General features: G+C 43.0%; 1 long non-coding RNA gene across 1 annotated transcript; it reads left to right on the top strand.

Annotated features, from left to right (window-relative positions):
• Positions 1-505: 505 nt before the first annotated feature.
• On the top strand, positions 506-9,065 carry LOC133266326 (uncharacterized). The gene is made up of 3 exons (XR_009742328.1): positions 506-1,063; positions 1,828-1,931; positions 8,837-9,065. It is a non-coding gene; the product is annotated as an uncharacterized LOC133266326 (long non-coding RNA).
• Positions 9,066-9,702: the final 637 nt, after the last annotated feature.

The raw sequence follows: 9,702 nt of genomic DNA, 5'->3' as shown, positions 1-9,702 counted from the left end.
TGTTTCAGGTTTCTATAATCACGTAACTAGTATGAAGCACTGCCACAAATCTCAGCTTCATTCAGTGCTTAGCTGCCCTAACCTTTTCCTGAATAATGGTCCTGGTCCTCTGCACAATCTGTTAGGAGGGTCTCAGGCTGGTGGAACATGTGGGGTGCATGGAGGTGCTTGCCTGGTTTCTTTACAGAGTGAATTTAAGCAGCAAAATGCAGATTTCAGCTGCACCAGATATATCTGAGTAGTGTTCTTTTCATCAGGAAAATGCATGTATCCTGTAGGATGTGAAATGTGAACTACAAGGTAAAGGGAGGAAGAAGCAGGATGAAATTGGTGGTTTCTTTCTCCTACAAGAAGTCTGTAACCTCTGGCAGTAAGTGTTGTGTCACTTGGGTGTGTTTATGCCTAGGACATTACTGCTAAGCATTTGTCTGTGAGAGACCAGCATGAGTTTGAAGAAGAGAGACACAAGGAACCTTTTCCTTCAGCACACTACTTAAGCTTTTCAAACACTAAACTTAGGGATACAGCAGCAGTAAAACAAAATAAATTCCAGCTTTCCTTCTCCTCCCTCCCCAAACTCCCAGGGTTCTCCCTAAATAATGTCTGTGGTCACCTATTTAGGTTACTTACAAAAATTTCCACTTACCACAGTAATTTTGTAGGAATGAGTGTGTTCCTTCAGTGCTAGAGAATATGGCTTTGTGATAATAAGGGAAGAAAGAGGGAATGGAAAAAAGACCAAAGGAAAGTAGAGGCTTTGCCTAGTACTGTCCTTTTACCAAATAGCCTGAGTAGGGAATGGGGGAAAGGCCAGGCAGTCCTTCATCCCGAGTTCTTGTGTCAGTGAAGACTGAAAGCAAGTTGTGACAGTTTCACAGGGTTAAGACAATGTTTTGGGTTGGTTGATGTTTGTTCAGGCAGGAAGGCTGCCTGTGCAGGTAATTCTAAGCATTTCTATTTTGTCTGACTCACAGGTTGCCACACCTGAAAAAAGGGAAGTCCAGTTAAGCTTGGAAACAGAGTGTACCTAAGAACTGCCTTTGTTAAAAACAAAACAACAAATGTAAGTTCTCACTTCTCAAGCAGCTCTGCTTTAAAATCCCTGAGATTTTTCTCCTCTCTCCTCCTGTTACACTGTATGAATATACCTGAGGAGTTTAAGACAGACTTTCACTGGAGTGCCTTGCTGACTTGGAGGTTCATCAGAGCAGTACCCTTATACCCTGAAAGAGCAGTCTGCAGAAGAGCAAGTGGGTTATGAAGTTGATGAGCCTTCAAAATCAGGTGACGAGCTCACCTGCTACATATTTTAAGACAGGTCTTTTCAATCTAGGAAAGAAAGATGTTAAGGAAAAGGTTATACACATGCATACAGTAGAGGAGGAGAGCTATTTCCAGCAGAAAGTTGGATGTGCGTGGGATCAGGATGTGCTGATCCAGACTTCTGCAGGTAACATGCTGAATTCATACAGTCCTCTGGTTTATGAGTTTGAAATTTCCAAAGGTGCCTTTGGGATTTAGGCATCCAATCTGTAGTGGTACCAGGGTGCTTAAATGCAGTAATCGTAAGTACAAACTTACTGTGAAGACACAGAGAAGAGCAAAGTGACTGAGTAATCATTTTTTTCACCCAAAGTGATGCCAGTGTGTACTCCCAGCTCCCATGAAGCAGCTATTGGTGTGCATCATTTCAGTGAGAGTGTCATCCTTGAACAACACCAGCCATTCCACTTTTGTAAATTGGCTTAAAAAGGTTCTAGATTTTCCTGATCAATATGGAGGAGGACAAGCCTCTTTTGAAATGCCTATTGATCCTACTTCTTACAGGAGGGGCATCATGGCTTGACCCGAAGAAGTCTGCAGTGTTTCTGAAATGAGCTGTGACTGCTTTTTCATCACTCTTAAGTGGAAGGCTTTCTGTGCTTGATGTTGTAAGTGTTGAAAGTCTCTGACCTACACAGGTCTACAGCTACACAACTGTGTATTTCCTTTTTTTATTTCAGTCTTTCCCCAGAACTGTGGAGTATAGAAAAAAGGTTACATTTCCCCAAACAATTCCACTAATTAAATAGGAGAACAGTATAAAAATCTGTATGTAAACATAAATCTCTTTCACAGATATCCCCTTGTCATGGGGAAAGAGCTCGTGTGCCCTTGTGAGGTTGGGAGCTATGCTGGTGGTGGCATATGCCTCTGGTAGGGTCTCCCATGCCAGACAGGTCTCAACTGAATGGTCAGACAAAGTGTGTCCATGGGCAGGATGGGCTCACTAGCCTTGGGCAACCATCCTAGGAGAAGGACAACTCTGACTTCAAATCCAGGCAGATGGAGCTCGTTTAGCAGAATCTTACAGAAAATTCAGCAGAATCTCACAGAAAATTCAAGTGGATTTTCATACAACATATTTGTAAAGCCAATAAGTAGCTAAAAATGCACTTCACCCTTGGAATTTCACATGAAAACCGCTTCTAAAAGGAAACGTCCCTGTTCCTCTTTTTCCTTAGTTCCTGGGGTACTTGCCACTGCTTATATTTTGTGTAGTGAAATTAGTGTACTAGGCACTGAACTGAAAGAAGCAAAATGATAGAACTTGTCCTTCATTTATCTTGTTTATTTGCTTGCTTCTTGCCTTCCAGGCCTGAGTTGATGCCTTCTGTCCTTTACAGAAATAACACTCCTTAACATTACATGCACATGCCACCAGCCCCTTGGAACAGCCCACACTTTAGACACTAATAACCTCCCCTATCCCACTTTTAAAAGGCTGGTGAGCTGAACTTGTCAGACTCTTTCTGTGAGCTTCTATGACATTTAAAGGGGAGAAGCAAGAAGAGAAGACTTGAACACGGTAAAGGGATGAACTGCAGTGCACAACAGTGTAGATAATAGGCAATGGGTAAGAGACTACAGAAAGGCTTAAAAATTTCTTTTAAGAAAATTTTAAGATACTTTTGGCAAAACACTTGTGTGTGTATTATGGTGCTGTGCTTTGTGGCTGTGCTTTACACACTGATAAGCCAGACCTTTAAAAGTCTTGGCCTCCACCCCACTCATTTGTTGCCAACTAAGCCAAACATTTCACTGGCTTTCCCTCCTTGGGAAGTTCCTCCTCTCCCTCCCTTTTTTCCACGCGAAGTGCTCATTAGCTGTCCACTACTTTCTAGCCCTTTTCCCTTCCATGCTACAGACTGTCTAATCACATTTGTCGGATAACTTTAAGGTACTTTAGAAAATACCACATTAATATTCCTCCAGTTTTGAAGCCTCTCTTGTTACAGTTCCCTCAACTGTACATTGGTGGATCAAAGAAGCAGAAATCATTGCCAGCTTGAGATAAAAATGTCTCCACTCAGTGTAAGCACAGCTCTGTGATGAGCACAGACTGTGTTATCTTTTGTCTGCTCTTTTCCAGTGGCTGCTGTCCCTACTCCCCCATTTTTCAATTTTCTACCTCAGCTTGTACCAAAAGTAGGATCCAGCTATCAAGGTATAATGAAGTACACTTAGAAGGGCTCAGAAGTTCATCTTTACAGCAGGCTAACAAGCACCAGCCTTTCAAAAAGTAGGATCAACAGAAGGGTGCCTCCTGTTTTGCCTCCCTAAAGCAAACAGAATTGCACAAAGCTGTGAATTATACTCACATGGATGGCACAAATAATGGAATAGAAGTGTTTTCAGAGTAATAACAACAAACAAGATAGGTACCTTGGACACCTAACCCAAATCCTGTACAAGTCACTGATCAAATACTTTGGGTTTTTTTTAGGAAAAAAAAAATATTAACTTGTTGATAGTTGCATTTTCCTAAAAAAAGTGTTTTAGATCAAGTTTTAAAACAATTGTAAAGCAATAAAGCAATATATTTGACAATCATCCTCTTATTTACAGACCTCAATACAGACTAAGGGCACGAAGACTCAACTGTTCAAAGTTCTGGTCAGGAAAGAAAGTGTTAAAATGTTTACTGAACAGGACTACTATCAACTGGATTAATCTCTAACATTATTTTCCTAGACAGAAATGTCTCTTCCAATTTGATTCCTCCCTGATGTTGATCTTCTCCTCCAGTAACCAACTTCTTGCTGTCTGCAGCACAACAGAAGATCAGTTCTCTTGTGAAAGAAGGAAATCAGCACAGCCACAAGCTCTGCCTCAGCTCAGAATAAAGCTGAAGCCTCAGAAGAAAGGCCGAGGTTGGGGAACACCACTGAGCAATTCCAAGAAGCCAGTTTAATTTGATGGCAAGGAAGCATTAGCGTGAATTGAAGCAGAAGTCCTCAGTACTGCAGCTTTAACAATATAAACTCAGTATTTTCATCTTCTGTCGCAAGTCATTAGGAATATTAGTTCCTGTTCAGACAGCCTTACTGTGGAGTGTACCTCAGTTGGAGGTACTGCTTTTCTAATTTACTGTCTTTGTGTATGCTTTAAGGCTGCTGCACCAAATTTCCTGGCAACACCTGCAGTTATGACCCCTGCAATGAGAATTCAGAAACTATTCCAGTCTGTCTGGATGAAGAGCTATGGCAACCAAGTGTTTCCTTTGAAGTCCATGTGCACCCTTCTCCCCAGCAGCCTTTGTATCCGTGCTCTTCTGTTTGAAGTCAGCAGGTGAATAATACACACTGCAGTCTCCTGTCTGAACTGAGGAACTGCAGTTGCCAGCACACTCTCCCCTTCCCTTGCAAGTAACATGGAGTAACAAGGAGGGGTTATGGCCCTATGCTCTGGCCAGCTTCCACTTGGGATAATTACATCCTGCTTGTGTCTATCCCCATTGCAGATTAAATGAGGCACAGGGCACAGTTCACTTCCCACCAGATCTTGCCATGTGGTTTGCTGGGTGGTTAAGATACAGTTAAGCAAGAAGATGGTGAACAGCCTTTGTGCACCTGAAATGTTCTGTAGTCATTCTGGATGAAACACAGACTATGGACCTCTGACGGAAAACAGCACCTGAACAGACTGAGCGTAGCCTCAAGTCTTTAGGCTATGAAAAAAGAAAAACCCTTACATATGCTACTGAAACCTGATTCCAGATGAAACATGCATCACACAGACTCAATATCACACCTTAAGATCAGAAGAAAAAACATCAAAACCTGAGACAGACCTCAGTATCTAGTGATTAATTTCTCTCCCCTTATAATGGGGGATACCTCACTTAGGGAGTTGGACTCCAGCTTAGCCTAGGAGACAGGCCACTAAAGGATTTCATTGCACACCACAACTCTGGGCTTCTGACAGCAGAAGGCTACCTATAAAGTTCTGACACCCCAGGGAATCTGAGCTGCCAGAATAGCCTGTGAGAACCCTTCTGCTTTGCACTGCTAAGACAGGAAAGGCTGAATGGAGAACCCAGAGCTCACCTCTCATGGAAGCAACATCAAAAGTTACCCCTAGCCCCCCTCTGTCAACGTCAGACACATCACCACACCAGACAAAGAGTACATTTACAAACATATTTCATCAGTGATCTACATATTCTAAGTCCAGTCCCACAATTATGTGTTGTGAGCTACCAGGTAGATCACACATCGTACCTCTTACCAGCCTACTAAAAGAGCTGCTACCACTATAAATCAGCAGCAATACTTACATTATTTGTCTCCTAAAGCCTAGGAAATCAGAACACTGCAACTCAGCAAAACTAATCCAAGGGACTCCAGTATTTGCTTATTTTCTTTCATCAAGTCCATCATAAGAAAGTTGAAACACCAAGGCAAACAATCTTTGAAGTCTCTGAGCTGGGTATTCAGCCCTATGAGTCAATTCATGTCAGCTGTGCCCATCCACACTCCCTAAGGGGCAGCTGCCCTTTGGAAGCCTTAAAGGGCCTCCACAGTCTTATATATCCCCTGCATGTAATATTCTCCAACACTTAGTAGCTGTTTTTTGGCTTGTTGATGGTAATGTTCTTTGAACTCTTATCAGATATATTTATTACCATAGTTGTTCATGTTCTGGGAAGGCACAGCCTGGCTTGAGTTCAAAGGAGGACCACAAGAATGGAAAATATGCCCTGAAGGTGCTTATTTCAGGAGCCTGACTAATGCACCTTACTGAAGAGAAGGTTGAAAAAGGCAAAGTGATGAGTGGGTGTTGATGCTCACAGCTGCAAAAGGTGTTTTGGCACAGGGCTTTTCAGTTCTGCTAGCAAGATCCAGTTTCTTGCTCCTGATCTATCAAGCAAAGTATTTTTCTGAGAGGGGAACGTAATTAATCACCAGGGCATGGGGCATGAATAAACTCACCATTGTCTGAGATTTTAAAAGGAGAAATAGAAGGCAGTACTTGCATCATCTAAGTAGAGTACAGCATGTGAAGGATGTGAGTAGCAAGATCTTGAGGACTTTTTTTAACTCAATAACATACGGAAATCCTTTGTGTTTCTGCAGTCCTGTCTGTGAAGGTGGCAGTGGAAAGATGATCAAGGTCATGTTGTGATCTGAGAATACTAGAAAATGAAGTGCTGCATCTTGCTTTATTACTAGTGAATTTATTTGAATGCAGAGCAGCGTAAGAAACAGCCGTGCTCCCATTTAATTCAGAGAAATAATGCTGCATGTGCAAGAGCTTTAGGCAGAAACATCTAAATACATTTTGCCATTCTCATCTCTGCAGATCCTTTGTTTGATGTTTATTAGTACCAAACTCACGTGAGGGAAAACAAAATGAAAGCACTTGTTGCTCTTTAGAAATCTCAGCTAGCTCTCATCTTCACAAGGAAGGTGGCAGGGAAGACAGCATGGTGGTGATGATGGATAGGAGGTTGTAACTGTGGATATGGAAGTCAAGGAATGACAGAAAATTAATCTGGAGGGGGAACTGATACTCTAGAGGACATGAAGAGCAGATATTCTTTATAGCCAAGGAGAATAAAAGCTTGCTTTTTCTGGAAGATGTGTTGCTTTGTGAAAGATTTGTGTAGGCCAGGATAAAAGTTACAGCTCAGGTACTCTCCTTCTTTCTATGGCTCCTTTCAATGGCTCTTTTTTCCTGAGCTATCAGAGTGCTTATTGTAGCTGTTTGGGGGGAATTCAGCCTGTGTGAGCAATGTAAGGAAGAAATCTTCCATTATGTTCTATGATTCTGTGTTCCTTATAAAAGCAGAAGGTTTAATTAACAATTTCCATATTACACACTGCTTAAATATTATGTGGGGTTTGGTATTTTTTTGACACTCCTTATAGCATTCACAAATACACTTGACTACCTCATACTATCCAAACACTGTTCCTTCAGTGTTCCCTTTGAAGAAGAATGAAGATGAGACTTTCTGGCCAGCCCAGGTCAGCTTGTTTCATACACTCAAAAGGGTGCAGCTCAGCTAAAAATGTGTGACAGTCCTAAAACCAGTGACGAGGAGAGGAAACAGAATAGGACTTTACCTGGTCTCACCTGGTGTCAGCCCTGTGTGAGAATGGCTGCCTCTGAGCAGGGAGCTGCCCTGTGCAGAGGGATGGATAGGGCCAGGCTGCTCGGCAGTTCTTCTTTGCCTCCTGTTTCCCAACAGTGAAGGAAGCACTGGCTTTTCCTTTGGAGAAGGAGTGTCTTCCCTACGGACTTTATGACAGACTCTGCTCTGTTCCTTGTCTTCTCTGAGCTCTTCTTTGGGACCTCAGTTCCCAGCCTTCTTCAGCCCTGCCAGTCCTGGCGTCAAGCCCAGTTTGCAAGGACATGGGACAGGGCAAGCTGTGGTCTCAGGGCAGGCTGGTAGGAGGGAGGGAGAAGCAGGAGACGGTGCTTGTTTTGTGTTTTTGGTTTTTATTTTCAATAAATAGAAGAGAAAGAATCAACGGTCTGCCAGTAATAGGTTTGTCTCTTCCAGCTGAACTCAGCTCAGCCTCTCAGTGAAGGGCATAATTAGGTGTCCCTTTCTGTAGTTGTTCTTTTATTGTATACAATTATAACTGTAACTTAAGTGCAAAAATAAAACAAAGATGCTAGAAGGAGCTTTTGATTTGCAACATTTTTACTGGGAGCTGAAGCTACCCTAAGTGAGGTAAGCAGAAAAGTTTTTGTGAAGAACACGGAACTTTACCTAGACTATACTGGGGACACAATGGCGAAATCAGGTTGAGAAAAAACAAAAGTATGCTTTTACGTATATATGCAGCAGTCACACAATCAGTACTATGGCAAGGAGGCGTGTACTGCACTGGATCAAAGGGGAAGAGCCTAGCATGAGATTAAAGGGGGGATAATTGCAAACAACCAGAAAGTTTTATAATAGAGGTGATAATAATATACAGCAGGGGAAGGAAGCTGCAAGGAATAGAAATGAGGATAAAATGCAAATACAAAGATCCTTTGATCCTTCTGCGTTTCTGTCTATATAGCAGAACTATTTTATCACCCACTTACCTAATTTCCCTTCCACTTTCATCTTGCTTTCCTCTGACAGCTTTCTAGTTCCCCTGTCCTGACACTATATTGTGTCTGCCTCCCTCCACATGTCTTGGAGCAGTGCAGGATGCATCTTTATCAAGTGCCAATTCTAAATATGAAACATCTTCAATGAGAAACGGTACTTCTCATTTTGCTGCTGACTCTGGGAAGCAGCAGAGCTGGCAGAGGGAGGAGCTCTGAGAACCATCCCCATAGTGAGCCACATGGTGCAAGTTCAGCCTGAAATGCCAGAACTCCTGAGCATTTCTGGGACGAAATGTAAACATTTAAAGGAAAGAGAACCCAAGGAAGCAGCAGCCTGGGAGTGGAATTTTGCAGATAGTTTTGGAAATTCCTTATTTTTACCAAAGCTGCAGAAGTAAAAAAAAATATTTCCTTCCTCCTTCCTTCCTTCCCTTACTCTGCATCCTGTTTGGTTTCACAGGTCAAGAGGTCTGTGACCAGAAGGAAGGAAACAGCCCTTTCTAAAGAGGACATTATGTGAGTCCCCTAACAGAAGCCCCTGCACCATAGCACTTCAGAGAGCCTGGCCAATCGAAGCTAAAAGCTCAGGCTAAACTTGCTTATGTGAGTCGCCATTTTACTAACTTCTTACCTCAGGCATGATGGGAAGTAACAGTGGTGATACTAATTTACATGAGAGCAAGAAACCTGCAAGCAATATAAAAGGGGAAAAATAGAGCCAGTTTCTGCTCTAAGATGGCTAGAAGGTGTGTTGATGGCCTAAAAAGGACTGAAAAGCATGTCTGGCAGTGATTTCTGGGGTGGCTGCTCTCAGCTCACTCTGAGGGGGTGAGATTTCAAAGCCCAGGAGCTTCAGCTAGAAGGACGCCAGTGTTTGTGTTTGAGTAGCAGCTCCAGCTGTGTGGGAAGATGAAGGCATCCTCACTTCACTCCCATTTCTGAGGGTGCACAAGGAAGGCATGCTTTGTGAATAGTGCTTCTTCCGATGACACTGAAAGGGCAAGGCTGCAGGAATGAAATTGTTCTCTCTTGTGAGGTAAGGCTCAAAGTGTCCTTTATATGGAATGCTTGTACATGAATGTTAGTGAAAGCCTTGCTGCTCTCAGGGTAGGGGGATGCCCCATATCGGCTGGAGAGTAATGATCAGGTCTAGTGAGACAGTGCAACAGTACAAAAGGGTGCCTCCTGCAGGCAGCTGGCCTTCAGAGTGCTGTAAGTGGTTAATCCTGACCCTCAGGTCAGATTTGAAGGGAGTATGTGTGTGTGCGCGTGTGTGGGCGCTCTCTGGGGTGAGCTGTCTGTGTTCTCCTGGTACCCAGCCTGGGT

The sequence above is a fragment of the Pezoporus flaviventris genome, unplaced genomic scaffold, assembly GCF_033815535.1.
Source record: "Pezoporus flaviventris isolate CSIRO_AGI_PZ_B2104156 unplaced genomic scaffold, CSIRO_AGI_Pfla_v1 ptg000007l, whole genome shotgun sequence".
NCBI classification, from domain to species: Eukaryota; Metazoa; Chordata; class Aves; order Psittaciformes; family Psittacidae; genus Pezoporus; species Pezoporus flaviventris.
Note: the sequence above shows the minus strand (reverse complement) of the source record. Positions and strands in the feature narration are given on the sequence as shown.